The 14,477-nt window shown below is 45.0% G+C and overlaps 1 pseudogene; it reads left to right on the top strand.

The window, feature by feature from the left end:
• The first annotated feature begins 3,829 nt into the window (after nt 1-3,829).
• LOC103543524 (large ribosomal subunit protein eL8 pseudogene) lies at nt 3,830-7,597 on the top strand (annotated as a pseudogene).
• Nucleotides 7,598-14,477: the final 6,880 nt, after the last annotated feature.

Below are 14,477 nucleotides of genomic sequence, written 5' to 3'. Positions count from 1 at the left end.
CTTCCTCTGCCGAGGCCAGTGTTCTTTCCATCTGTCTCACGGGAGGTCGGCCTCACCCCCAGACCCAGAGGGGCTGGGCGCGCTGTGCCCTCTGTCCTCAGACAGGGCTCCTTGCTCACACTGTGTACTCTAGGTGACACACCGCTCAGGTGAACCCCCTTTCCTAGGACAGCAGGCCCTCACCTGTGTACTGGACAGACAGGCCGACACCAGACAGGCAGCATGACTCTTCGGAACGGTCCCTTTGCTGGGCTCAGGTGGCCGCCCCAACCTAGGGCCTCCCTTCTGTCTTCCTGCTCCCAGTTACAACGTTCTCTGCTTTCCACTGAGGACGACTCAGCGGAGCAGGGAGCAATCGAGGAGTCTCGGCACCACTCCTGCTTCCACATTGGTTCATGTTTATGGCAGTCTACTTAGGATGGGCTTTCCTCATTAATTTCTCTTTTGCCTAATTTCTTGGCAAGCTCCAAAGGGCTCTGGAGGCCTGTTCATCACCCCACTACAACCTGAACTGCTAAACAACAACACACACACACAATCGTGAGTACTCCAAGCATTCTTAACTTTGGGATTTTGGGGGGTGTGACATTTTGAAGTTATTATTTCATGAGATGATTTTCTTCTTTTAATGGAGGAGGAAACCAGCGCTCACCGGATCCCTGTGTGCACGGGCACTGAAACATGTACTTTATATAATTCTGCCCTCTCTTTCTCACAACCATCCTTGGTATTCCCATTTTACTGATCAGGAAATCAGTCAGAGAGCCAACAAAAAGTAAAACGAAGATTGAAATTCAGATCAAACTCTGTTTTCTGCTATGTGCTGTTGCTACTTCCAGGAATGTTATCTTAAAGGATTTGCACATTCTGAAGTGTGGTTCTGTTACAAGTGACAGTTTGCTCCCCGGGAACCAGAGCATCACTTTGACATTTACAGTGGCTCATGAGAATTGATTAGCAACTTAATAGCCATTTCCTCACAAGTCCTGGAATAAAGGAACATAGAGAAGAGAGAGTCAGGAGGTTGTTGGGTTTGATCCGCTAAAGCTAGTAAGCAGAAACGAGTCTCGATGGGGTGAGAGTCATGGGTTGGTGACAAGGAATAAACAAGGAAGCAACAGCAAGTCCATCACCAGGCCCAGGATGAAGGGTCCATAGGGAGAGTAACAAGAGTGACTCTGGCCAGGTACTGAGGCAGGGCTCGTAAGTGTACTGAATTAGCTAGAACTCGTTTTACTAGGAAAGAAAGCACCAGCGAGTTAAGTGACCCGAATATACACCTAGACCCACAAATGACCTGAGGCAGATAATTCTACCTCTATGACTCAAATACTCTCTCTGTAAAATGGGAGAAATAACCTGTACTCAGTAATGCGCTCCCACTACTTCCTAGAGATGTTGGGAGAGCTTCCGGAGGCCCTTCTTAACCCGTAAACCTGATTATGCCCCAGTATACAGCTCTCTAGTTCTTTATTTCTTGCATCCCAGAACCACAGGAAAAGAAGCTTTCTGACATAAAACACAGAAATTACACAGAGCTACCTGAGTTAATTCTATAATTCAGTTTCTACCAAATCCACTACCCTTGTTCGTTATAGATTCATAAAACTAAAAGGTCTTCGAGATGACTCAGTCTAGTGGTGGCAAATGGGCGGCGTGCACGTCCTGCCCGCAGTGTCCAGCACCCAGGTGGACATTATCATTCCATGTGGGCACTCTTCCTGGAGCCTGACAACAGCACTCCACCAGCCACTGCCGACTGACTGCGGCCAGCATCCGAATGGAAACCAAGTTGCCCCTCTGATCTAGTCCAACCCTTTCCTTTCGTAGAAGAAGAACCAGAAGTCTAGAGAGAGTAAATGCTGAAACCAGGGTCTCACAGTAGTAAGCAGCAGAGCCAGGACCGAAATCTAGGCCTCTGGCTTCTTGCTCCACATCCATGTCTTTTTTATGCCTTTAAGGCTAGTGAGACCCAGCTCGACTAAATAATTCATTTATTCAGTAAGTAATTACTGAGAACCGTCTATGTAGCAGGCATTATGCCAGATGAATGACTGATCCCCTTGATCCAGCGAGGGAGGAATTTCATAAACCACAGGCCTTTTTACACTCAGCATGGGCTGGATCAAAATTCGACTAGACAGATAGACAGATGGACAGATAGCATGGCATCACTGGTTCTGGGGACTTCAGAAATATCTCTGAAAAAGAAGTTTACAAAGTGAATGCTAGTAAGATGCCAGGGACTACCGCCCACCGCAGCGGCCTTGCTTATGTGTCCTTTGGTCCTCTGGCCTTTCCTGGGCATCGCGCCATAAGAATTTATACAGAACGTGAGTTTACACAGTTTCGATGGAAAAACTATTATGGAAGGAAATTGGGTACCTTGTTCCAAGTCTTATCTCAAGGTTTAGGAGAGAAAAAAGATGTAATCATCATAGCTCTTGGTTACATTTAAATTATCAACCATGAATAAATTGTCAGTGGAAGGTCAGCTGCCCTCTCTTCCCCCTGGTTATTTATAGGGAAAATAGCACTGAACCGGGTACCAGAAGACCTGGGTTCCACTTTTGTTCCTCCCCCAGGCAGCTGGTGACACCAGATGAATCACTTCAGTATCGCTGAGCCTCTGACTTTGTGCCCCGACTGCCTGGCAAGGTTGTTATTAGGATTAATAATAATAATAAAAGCTCCCACTGCTATTGTGATTTGCCATTTGCAACACTCTTTCACAACAACCCTGAGATGTGGGTAGGGAAGTTTTAATTACCCTCAATTAAAGATGAGAAATCCACATCTCAGAGAAGTTAAGTAACTTGCTCAAGGTTGGTCACCCAGCTAGAAAGTGGTGGCTGTGGGAGCAAGCTTTCTGCTGTCTTGTGTGGGACACACTCCCCTAAGTGCTTCTCCAAGGGAGGCGGCCATGATTAGAAACCCCTTCCACACTCCGTAGTGTCATGGATGCACAGGGACCTGATGGTGTGCTAGTGCTCTAGGAGAGGACTGGAAATATTTGAGTGGCTCTTGGTAGGTTTTCTAGGAGTGGAAATGAGGACAGGCTGTTTTCAGTGAGAAGTTTCTCTGCTGTGCTTACAGACTCCACGTTTGTTTGCTCCAGTCTGCTCTACTTCTTTACCACGTTAGTAACTGTCTTCACACGTGTCCTTACAGTTTTCCTCTAAAAGGCACAACACACACACACACACACAAGCCACTTGATCACAAACGTACATTGCAGTGGAATGACCCTATATCAAAATCCTTAGACAGTAAACAGCTTCTTAAAGAATTAAGTCATGTCTTAGACATAGGTTATTGCAGCACAATGCCTAGGAAAAGATGAGAAAAAGAAAGAGAAAATACACGCCACTTGGGTTAGCAGTCTCTTTCTGTGCCTGCCTGGCTCTGTGGTGCTGGTAGACATGTTAGATTTGGCAAGGAGGCAGCAGGGACCACAACCGCCATCTCCCCAACCCTCTGGGAGTCTATACCCCCAGCACACCTTTCCCAAATGTAGACCATCTTATCCTGTGCATAAAGAAGTCACTGTGTGCTCACCACCTCCTGCAGTGGGCCAGAGGGAGAGGCTGCCAACAGACCCAACACATGGCAGTGGTCTCTCCTCTTGGCTTTATCAGTAGACAGTAACTCTAAAGCAGTGGCTTGCAAACTGTTAAATATGTGTGTGTGGGCATGCGTGTGTATGAGAGGAACAAAAACCAATATGCTACATGTCACGTAATTTGAGATTTCCTAGCCTATTCTATTTCACATAAATGAAATGCTGGTTGCAACTTAATGTATTGATCTTTTGACCCTCCAATGGGTCATGACCCACACCACCAAGTGGCATCTTTCAAAGGGCAACCTCATCACCCCCTGCATAGCAGAGAGCAAACCCCTGCTGCACGGGAGGGGAGACCGGGCTCAGGGCAGTGACACAGTCAGTCCAAACCCCACTCTGCAGCTCAAGGTCCCTTGCACCTCACATTTTCTTCCCAGAGCCTTCTTCCTACTCACTCCCACCAGGCCTGGCCTCCCAGCAAATCTCCCTGCCTCCAGGGGGGGCCCTCTGCGTCTCATCCTCCCCTGAGCCCCAGAACGATGCTTTGAACTAGAAATCTGCCCCTTCACACCCTTCCAGAAACCGTTGCATGACCATCCCCCAGCTCCATCATCTAAAGGAGGAAGGCTAAGCTCCTCCGATGGCTCCCGAGGCCCCTACCTCCTTGGTCAGACCTCCCTGCAGTCTCCAGCCCTCCACTCCCTTCCTCTTCCTTTACACTCCACTGCGCCCAGTGACTGCAGCTGCCCCCCAGCACATGCCGTTCCATGCCTCCGTGCCTCCATTTGTGCATGTCCCTGCTCTTCACCGGCTGGCATCTATTCAACCTGGCACTAGATCGAATAGCACCTCCTCCAGGAAGTAGACTCTGACCCATCCAGGTTGCCCAGGCTCTACTTTGCATGATCTGTGATCCTCTGGGCACACCCAGTGTGAGTACTAGCTCTGGTATTGCCTTTCCCGGACAGGTGTGTGGGAGGTGGGAGGACAGAGAAGGCAGTTGCTTGCGTGTGGGCTGTAGTGTGGAGTTGAGGGAAGTGACTTAACAGGAGAAAAAGAAATCAAAGCCAGAGAGACTGTCCAGCTGAGTCATCAATGGAACAGGGCTGGCTGACAGGAAGAGTCCAGGTACAGGGCAATGCGCTAAACATCAAGAAACCCCAGTGACCAAAGAAAGCTGACTATAGAAAGTGAGCAGCTGAGCCCAGATCTGGCTACTCAAAGTGTGGGCCACAGACCAGCATCACCAGCAGCTTGTTACAGATGCCCTGGCCTAAGTGGAGAAGCACGGTCTGGAGGCGCTTCCCCAGAGCCCAGAGCCCCAGCTCTTTATAGGAGTCTTTACCTGGTACCTGGCTACCCTGAGCGCTCCCGGGGCTGTGCTGAAATTTTCTGTCTACAGGTCTGTCAGCTCCCAAAAGCAGGGGCTGCCTCTTGTGTGACTTTGTGCCCTCGGTGCCCCCTTGTCCTCATCATGGCACGTGGGCACATGAGCATTCCTGCGCACTCTAGGCCAGAAATACTTCCCACAGCTCTTTCAAATTGGCTTCTAATGGAAGAAACAGCTTGGTCAACCTGGATCCATCTCTGCTACTTAAAATTGTTGTAGAATCAGGACATGCTCACTGTGGATGTCTTAGAAAATAAAGAAAAGATTAAAAAAATCCAGATTCTCACAATCCAGAGACAAACACTACTACATTTTTACAGCATTGCTTATTAAAAAAAATCTCAATGGATGTTTATTTTTCCTTCTAAGTAGTTCACATAACATTCATGTAATGGGTTGAAATGTATCAGTGGTGACAGTGGCTCTAAGACAGTGGCTTTCAAATTCCCATGGTCCATAGTAAGAAACATGTTCTGTGGCAACTCCATACATACATATAACAGAAATAAAAGTTCCGTTAAGCAATACTCATCTTTATTAAATACCATGCACTTTGGTATTTCCTACCCTAATTAGACTCCATTCCATTAAATGAAATGAAAATCCTGATCGCAATACACAGAAACTGAACTCAACTTACCCATGCACCATCATTTCCACTCCACTGCAGAAGAATACTTCATCTTAAGGTAACTTGGCCTCTTCTGATTTTACAGTTTGTCTTAAGAATTTATTTTATTGTGGTAAAATATACATAACATAAAATTTACCACTTTAAACTTTTTTTTTTTTTTTTGCTGAGGAAGATTCTCCTTGAGCTAACACCTGTTGCTGATCTTCCTGTATTTTGTACGTGAGCCATCATCACAGCATGGCCACTGAAAGACAAGTGGTGTAGATCCATGTCCTGGAACTTAACCTGGGCTGCCGAAGCAGGTGTGCTGAACTTAACCACTAGGCCACGGGGGCTGGCCCCATTTTAACCATTTTTAAGTGTACAGTTCTGTGGCATCAAGTACATTCACATTGTTGTGCAACTATCATCACCATCCACCTCCAGAACATTTTTATCTTCCCTAACTGAAAGTCTATACCCATTAAACAACAACTCCCCATTCTCCCCTCCCCTCAGCCCTTGGCAGCTGTCATTCTACCTTCTGCTTCCATGAATTTAACTATGCTAAGAAACCTACTCCATTGTGTGTATATATCCCATTTTGTTCATCCATTCATCTGTCAGCGGACTCTTATATTGCTTCCACATTTTGGCTACTGTGAATAACACGGTTATGAACACAAGTGTACAAATATCTGATCCAGTCCCTGTTTTCACTTCTTTTGAGTCTATACCCAGAATTGGAATTGCTGGATCACATGGTAATTTTATGCTTAACTTTTTGAGGAATTGCCATACCGTTTTCCACAGCGGTTGTACCCTTTCACATCCCCAGCAGCAATGCATAATTGCTCCAGTTTCTCCACATCTTCATCGATATGTTATTTTCTGATTTTTTTAATAATAGCCATAATGTGTGTGAGGTGGTATCTCATTGTGGTTTTGATTTGCATTTTCCTAATGATTATTGATATTGAGCATCTCTTCATGTAACTAATGGCCATTTGTGTGTCTTCTCTGGAGAAATATCTTTTCAAGTCCTTTGCCCACTTTTTAATTGGGTTGTTTTTTTGTTGTTGTTGAGTTGTGGCTCAGGAATTTACTCAGTGAAGTCAGGATTTATTCTCACTCCATTAGAAATTTCAGATTCTGTAGCCCCGGCCCCTGCTGTCATGAAGAAGCAGGAGGCAATGCAAGAAGGTGGTCAATCCCCTGTTTGAGAAAAGGCCCAGCATCTTGGCATTGGAGGGGACATCTAGACCAAAAGGGACCTCATTCACTTTGTCAAGTGGCCTCACCACATCTGGGTGCAGTGGCAAAGGGCTATCCTCTAGAAGCAGCTGAAAGTGCCCCCCTGTGATTAAGCAGTTCCCCAGGGCTTGGGCCACCAAACAGCTACTCAACTGCTTAGCTGTCCCCAAAGTACAGACCAGAGACAAAGTGAGAGAGGCAGCAGAGATTGTTGGCCCAGGCTGAGAAGAAAGCTACTAGCAAAGGAGATGTTCCCCTAAGGGGCCACCTGTCCTTCAAGCAGGGGTTAATACTGTCACCTCCTTGGTGGAGAACAAGAAGACTCAGTTGCTGGTGACTGTGCAGGATGTGGATCCCATTGAGCCGGTTCTCTTCTTGCCTGCCCGGTGTCGTAACATGGGGGTTTCCTACTGCATTAAGAAAAGGAAGGTCAGGCTGGGACATCTCGTCCGCAGGAAGACCTGTCCCGCCGTCGCCTTCACAGGTTAACTTGGAAGACAAAGGAGCTGGCTAAGCTGGCAGGAGCTACCAGGCCCAATCACAGTGACAGATATGATGAGGTCCCCCATCACTGGGGAGGCGATGTCCTGGTCCAAAATCTGGGGCTCGCATTGCCAAGCTGGAAAAGGCAAAAGCAAAAGAACTTGCCACCAAAATGGGTTCAATGTTGAGTTTTCTATACATAAAAATAATAAAGATTTTCCTTCAAAAAAAAGTTTCAAGTTCTCTCAGTTATTTTGTCTTCACCTGGGGTAATATCTGGGTGCGGATTTAGGCTGAGGCAAGCAGCTGTGATAAATATCCCCCTATATATACGTAGGACAGTTTATTTCTCTCTCATGTCAAGTCATAAACATGCATTCCAGGTTGGCAGGTGATATTTTCCGTAAGATAATCCCGGGAACTGGCTCCTTCTGGCTCGTAGTGCTGCCATTCTCCAGACCTCCTTATCATCTATATTCAACTGTGTGTGGGTAGAACACGTGCGTGGAGGGGCACACCTACTTCTAAAAAGCCCTGACCTAGAAATGCAAACTGCACTTGTGCTCATATTCTATGATGCAGAACCCTGTCACCTGGCAGCCGCACCTAACTGGAAGGAAGCCTGGGAGATCTCGTCCCCTCCGGAAGAAGAGAAAATGATTTTCGGTAAACAGCTCCAATCCCCCCCTGATCACGGAAACCGGGAGGAGACTCCCACAATGTGCTGCCCTCAGCCGTTTCTGGCCTTGTCGAGATGTCTCCTTCCACTCGTCCCTGCCGATGTCTGTCTCTGCACCAGCCATTTCTGGTGCAACTGGCCTGGCCTGGCCTGGCCTTTCGGCACCTGCCACTCAGATTAGCCCCAGCACGGGCTCAGCCCTGGAGCCATTACTCTGCGCTCATTTCTCACATACCCAGGACACATCTCTCACTAGGCACGGGGGGACTTCAGCTCTCCCCAAACCCAGTGCAGGCTGTGAGGAACTCGCGGGCACTGTCTCAAACTCCCCTCTGCCTGGAGATACACCTTAGTGACCACCCCACATTGGCGAGGGGCCTCACAAGACAGTGCGATTCCGGAGAATATTGTGCAAATGACACCCAAGGCTTTCTCGGGGTATTTGCATTCCTGCTTCCCCACGGTTTTCCCTCAAGGAGGAGGCGAGAGTGAGCAGGCCTTGAGGTTATTTACAAACCCAAAGCACAAAAAACACCTCTCTCTTCTCTCCACAGTTCTCTCCTGGATCTGGCAAATAAAAAGCTCTTTGATTTTAGACAGCCGTGCTCATTATTAGTTTAAAAAATCCACTCAGTGCTTCAAAGGCTTTTTTGTTTTTCGGGGCAGTATGTTTTTCCCTTCCTCCAAAACTTGAATGTCGTTGAATCAATGGGCAGGGACCTCAGGGACAGAAGAACAATTGTGAGAGAAAATTCTATTTTAAAAATCTCCTGATATCATGTGACCACATTCAGCTTTGAATCTGGCCTTTTCCACCCAACAATTTTGCCATGAAAATTTTCCCATTCCCTTGGATAATTATTTGAAAACACAATTTTGTCACAACAAGAAACGAGCTGAACAGACTGAAAATCATATGTCTTAGATCCGTCAGAGACCTGCGATCACATGCTCACTACTGGCCTGAGAATTAGAGACGGATCCAGAGCATCCCGGCGGAGCGCGCGGAGCCGCCGCTGGAGCCGGAACTGGTAGGAACGCTGCCACTGAAACTGACCAGTCGCTGGAGGTCAGCGCGTGAGGCTTGAGAGCTGAAAACTCTGGGTCCAATCTTAGTGGACCCTCCACACTTTTGTGAGGTTTACCCCCAGGAGCTCTACCAGGTTCTCAGGGTGTATATCAAAGAGAAATCCCCTCAGACTTCCAAAAGGGGGAGGAGAAAAGTAGCCATTTTGAAATACAACTGCCTTTCAAGGGAAACTTTCCCCAGGGCCTAACTAACTTGGCTATACCACAGCCTAGCCAAGGTGAGAGAAGGGAAACACCCAGCTCCAGCCCCGCCAGCCTTCTTGTCTCTCCTAAGGGAGGAGGCGGAAAGCTGAGAAGCACTCGTGCAGGCCACAGCCCAGGGACAGGGCTCACTGACAGACTGAGATGTAACCATAGGCCTGTGGAACACTGCCCCTCCCCCTGCACCCCACCCCCCATTGATAGGGCTTCTGTAGGATAACAGAGGCCTTCAGCTGAAAGAGCAGCAAAGCTCAGATCTTATTTAAGAAGGGGTCTCCATGGAAATCGAAAGATAACAGAGGACACAAAAACAAGAACATGAGAGGAAATCGAAGCCTCTGACGCCACAGCCTAACTTCTAGCCAGATACACATACAACCTCACACAAAAGACCTATTTACTTCACTTCCAATTACCTAAAACATCACGTCCAGCTTTCAACAAAAAATCACAAGGCATACTAAAAGACAAAACCCCCACATAGTTCGAAGAGACAAACAGGCAGCAGAACCAGACTCAGCTATGGCAGAGATGTTGGAATTATCAGATTGGGAATTTAAAACAGCCAAAATTAATATGCTAAGGATTCTAACAGGAAAAGTGGACAGCATGTGAGAACAAATGGGTAATGTGAACAGAGAGCTGAAAACTCTAAGAAAGAATCAAAAGGAAATGCTAGGAATAAAAAGCACCATAACAGGAATGAAGAATGCCTTTGAGGGGCTCATCAGCAGACTGGACACAGCTGAGGGTAGAATCAGTGAGTTTGAAGATATGTCAAAACACAATTTCAATTGCTTTTTACTTTGTGTTAGCTGTTTGTAGTTCCTATTCTGTAAATTATCTGCTTTTTCCTGCTAACTTTAGCTCTGTGTCAAACCAGAGCTTGAGTCAACATATGATGGTAAGAGAAAAACTTCATTAAAATGTATGAGTATTGGAGGCAGGTAAACAAACACACACAGAAAAGAATAATATAAGAAAACACTAAAGGGAGATAGATGGAAAAAATAATTAGAAATTAGATTAATAAAGTGTAGGAAGATATGGAGACTAATCACTGAAATAGGAAAAAATATCAGAAATATAAATCCACAAGTAGATCAAGGGGCAGGAATGATACTGATAAAACAACAGAGTAAGAGTCCCCATAAGTGATATAAATCAAGTAAAAAATCAAATTGTTAGAACTAACATTCAAGGATGCAGGGAAGTACAGGTAAACACGCAGAGCAGGGCTGATAAAAAGGGCACCTGGGACTATGATGCAGGTGTGTAGACGGGCAGTACAATGTTGTGATAAGAACATGGCCCCTTGTTAGATGTGGTTGGGAGCTCAAATCCCAACCGTGTGTCTCACTGCATGCACGAACTTGGTTGAGTTTGCCTGTTTTCCCAACTCTCCAACGGGGGTGATAGTGGTACCTGTCTCAAACCACCGCTGAGAATTAGATGAGTTGGAGCATATAAAATACTTAAAAGAGTACCTGGCATTTAACATTTTAACCATTATTATTACTACAATACTATTTTTCAGACAGCAAGATTCTGGAAAACAGGGACCATACCTTGGTCCTTTTTGTATCCCACCTAGTCTCCTGCCTGGCCCACAGTAAGTACTCATCGAATGCATACTACTGATGAGGGAGAAACACCATCCTATGACTCTCATTGACGCCTGGTGGCCTTGAACTCAATAGCGGAGTAAGAACTACCTTTCTTAAAGACATGATTATAACCTTGGAGAAAACGTTCATGTAATTTTAGAATTTCCATTGTTAAGGCAAAGCAGGGAAGACTAAGCAGTTTGACATATGCTCTAGACTCTAGACAGGCAAACTAATTTGATTTCATAACCTGAGATACTAAAAGATGAGATATCCCAAGATGGTGCAAAAATTCTAAAACACATGGCTCTTGCTGCAATTGCAATTTATACAATTGAGGATAAAAAGGAGAGAGCATCTGAAGAAAATACAACTATACACGACTTTCTTTGATGAGGTGAGATTTTATAAGTGAGAGTGATGTGGAGTAGTAAGAACAGCATCAAGTGGGTGAAATCGAAAATGATGGCTGCAGATACTAGTTAAAATCCATTACAGAGGACTCTAAAGAGATCAGTCTTTTGCTTCTTGCTTATTGCTGCTTGTGGCTGTTAGTAAAGTGTTGACAGAAAACAAAGAGAAAGTGAAACATTACCTTCCAGCTGGAGTCTGTCTGCTATGTTAAGGAGGAACATTTTTAGACTAAAAAGTGTAGAAAGAACTTGTGTAAGGAAAATTGAAATCCAATGTCAGTAAAGAGATTAGAGGAGATTTCCCAACATCTCAGGAGAGAAATGAGAGCTCAGGGCTTCCTCCAGGCCTTTGTAGCACGGCTGAGCTCTCTGCCCGGGCTCCCCACCCCCTCAGCAGGAACGAGCACAAAACCCCCAAACCACAGAAGGAAAAAGCACCTGGAAGGAAGGTAGGAAGTCACTCCCACTGTATCAGGAATGCAGGTATGAATAAGCCGGTAAGGACTGACAGGTCCGCTCTGCCAACATGCAAATATATTTCAGCAAACAAGGAAAAAAAGCTGGGAGACAGGAAGAGAGGGCGAAGTAAAGGAAGAGACGGAGACCAACCCAAGAGAACGCAACTTCAGGAACAGAAGTAAATTCCGCACAGTTGTTTCACTCTAAAAAAATCGTTTAATAAAAGTATGAAGTCAACAAAACAGCCAAATGGAAAAAAAAATAAAATTACAGAAAGAGATTAAAAGGGAAGTTGCAGACATAAGGAAATACATGGAGGACCAAAATCTCACTGTTAATAAATAGATTAAGAAAGCAAGGGGCAGAATTAGATGTGGATGGAAATGGAATTACCAGCAAAGTTGGAAAGGTTTGGCATAATCCTGGAGCATGCCAGTGAAAAAGACACGAAAATCACACTGGAAAGAAGGAAATAGATGTCAGTCACAAGACAACACAGGGATTGAGGTGGAGAGCGTGCAATGGAACAGAAGAGGCATTTAAAGACGTAGCACAAGACCATTTTCCTGAAAAAGAAAACGAACAGAACTTGTACCAAGAGAGCACACAATATTTCAGGAAATTTTGATATAGAACACTCGAGTATAGTTAAGCTACTGGATTTCAAGGTAAAGAACAGATTCTTAAGACATCAGGCAGAAAAAACAAAACATCTACGAGGCCAAAACCAAAATCAGTCTGATCTGCAACTTCCCCACAGCGACATTCAGTGCCAGGGACACTGGAACGGCGCCTCCACGTTCTGAAGGAAGTTGACCCCAGGGCACTGTGCCAGCCCAAAGGCCACAGACGAAAGGCAGCAGGCAGCCATTCTCAACGTGGAGGATATGGGATGGAGGAGCTATGCTTCAAGGTCGGCTCGTGAGCTGATACAGAACTATTCTGGGTTCCAAAGAATATAAAAGTTACAACCCTGCACAAAGTACAATAACAAAACAGGGAGGTATGGGCGGGGGGAGGGCAGAAATATGAAAGGACTTGCTGTCATCTCTCAAAACCAAGAGTCAGCAAACACTGTCAAAAATTGAAATACATACTTTGAAAGACCAACAATATATTTTTTTAAAGCTTGGCACCTGAGCTAACAATTGTTGCCAATCTTCTTTTTTTTTTTCGTATTCTTCCCAAAGGCTCCCAATACATAGTTGCATATTTTAGTTGTGGGTCTTTCTAGTTGTGGCATGAAGAACGCCGCCTCAGCATGGGCTGACGAGCCGTGCCATGTCCACTCCAAACAGGATCCGAACCAGCAAAACCCTGGGCTGCAGAAGTGAAATGCGTGAACTTAACCACTTGGCCACGGGGCCGGCCCCTGAAAGGCCAACAATATTGACCTCTTAACATTTCTCACAATTTCTTCATTTAAATTGAGAGTTATTTTTAGGAAATAATATCTCTTGCAGTGAAGAAACTTCAGAGTTTCAAAAATTCCTTCAGTTTAATTTTCTTGTATTAAATTCAAGTAAAAACAAATTTAACGTCTTTTATTAATAGTGATATTTTAGGATGATTATATCTTTATGAAAGTATTTCTCTCCATTTGTCCTCCTATCTTTATGCATAGGGAGATGTCTAATACAATGTTCACCCAATGTTAACAATAGTCATTTCTGGCTGTGGAATTAGGGGGTGATTAAAAATGGCTACCTTTCTATTTATTGCATTTTTTTGGACTTTATATCATAAGCTTTTTTTAATAACACATTTTTATAAAAACAGTGGAGTGATTTTTCTTTTAAAAAAAACCTGGAAGCAAAATATGCCAAGATGGTAATAGTGGTTAAATCTGATGGGAATGTAGAATGTTAGGGTTTTATTTTTTCTTTCTCATTAAAAAAGTTTTAAAGAGGAGCCAGCCCTGATTGCCTAGTGGTTAGAGTTCTGTGCACTCCACTTCAGCAGCCTGGGTTTGGTTCCCGTTGCAGAACCGCATCACTTCTGTCAGTAGCCATGCTGTGGCGGCAGCTCACATGGAAGAACTTACAACTCTGCACAACTATATATGTACTGGGGGCCCCGGTGGGGAAAAGGAAGAGAAAAGGGGGGAGATTGGCAACATATGTTAGCTTAGGGCGAATCTTCCCCAGCCAAAAAAAAAAAGTTTTAAGGAAATTCTAACAGAGTTTAAAGCTGCTCTAACGCAATTAAAGTGTCCTGATTTGGACAAGTTACAGCCTGGGGAGTCAGTGTAGCCAAGATAGCTCCATCAATATGAATTTTTAGAGACAATCATAGAAAATAGGGAATAGCTGGAAAGGCCATATTTTGGAAAATGTGGATCTGATTTTCAAAAAGAGGGAGAAAATGGATTTTTCAAGTCATACTCTGTGAGCTGACATTTATCTGGAAAGATTCTATAATGAATTTTTTTTTTTAAAGATTTTATTTTTCCTCTTTCTTCCCAAAGCCCCCTGGTACATAGTTGTATATTTTTAGCTGAGGGTCCTTCCAGTTGTGGCATGTGGGATGGCGCCACAGCATGGCCTGATGAATGGTGCCATGTCTGCGCCCAGGATCAGAACCCACAAAAGCCCGGGCCACCAAAGTGGAGCGTGAGAACTTAAACACTCAGCCTTGGGGCCGGCCACTACAATGAATTTTTAATGAGACACTTTATGAATATAAGCAGCCAGCATGCATCCAGTTAAAAAAAAAAAAAGGCAT

This window comes from Equus przewalskii, chromosome 16 (genome assembly GCF_037783145.1).
Source record: "Equus przewalskii isolate Varuska chromosome 16, EquPr2, whole genome shotgun sequence".
Classification (NCBI taxonomy): domain Eukaryota; kingdom Metazoa; phylum Chordata; class Mammalia; order Perissodactyla; family Equidae; genus Equus; species Equus przewalskii.
This window is presented reverse-complemented; position numbering and strand designations above follow the sequence as displayed.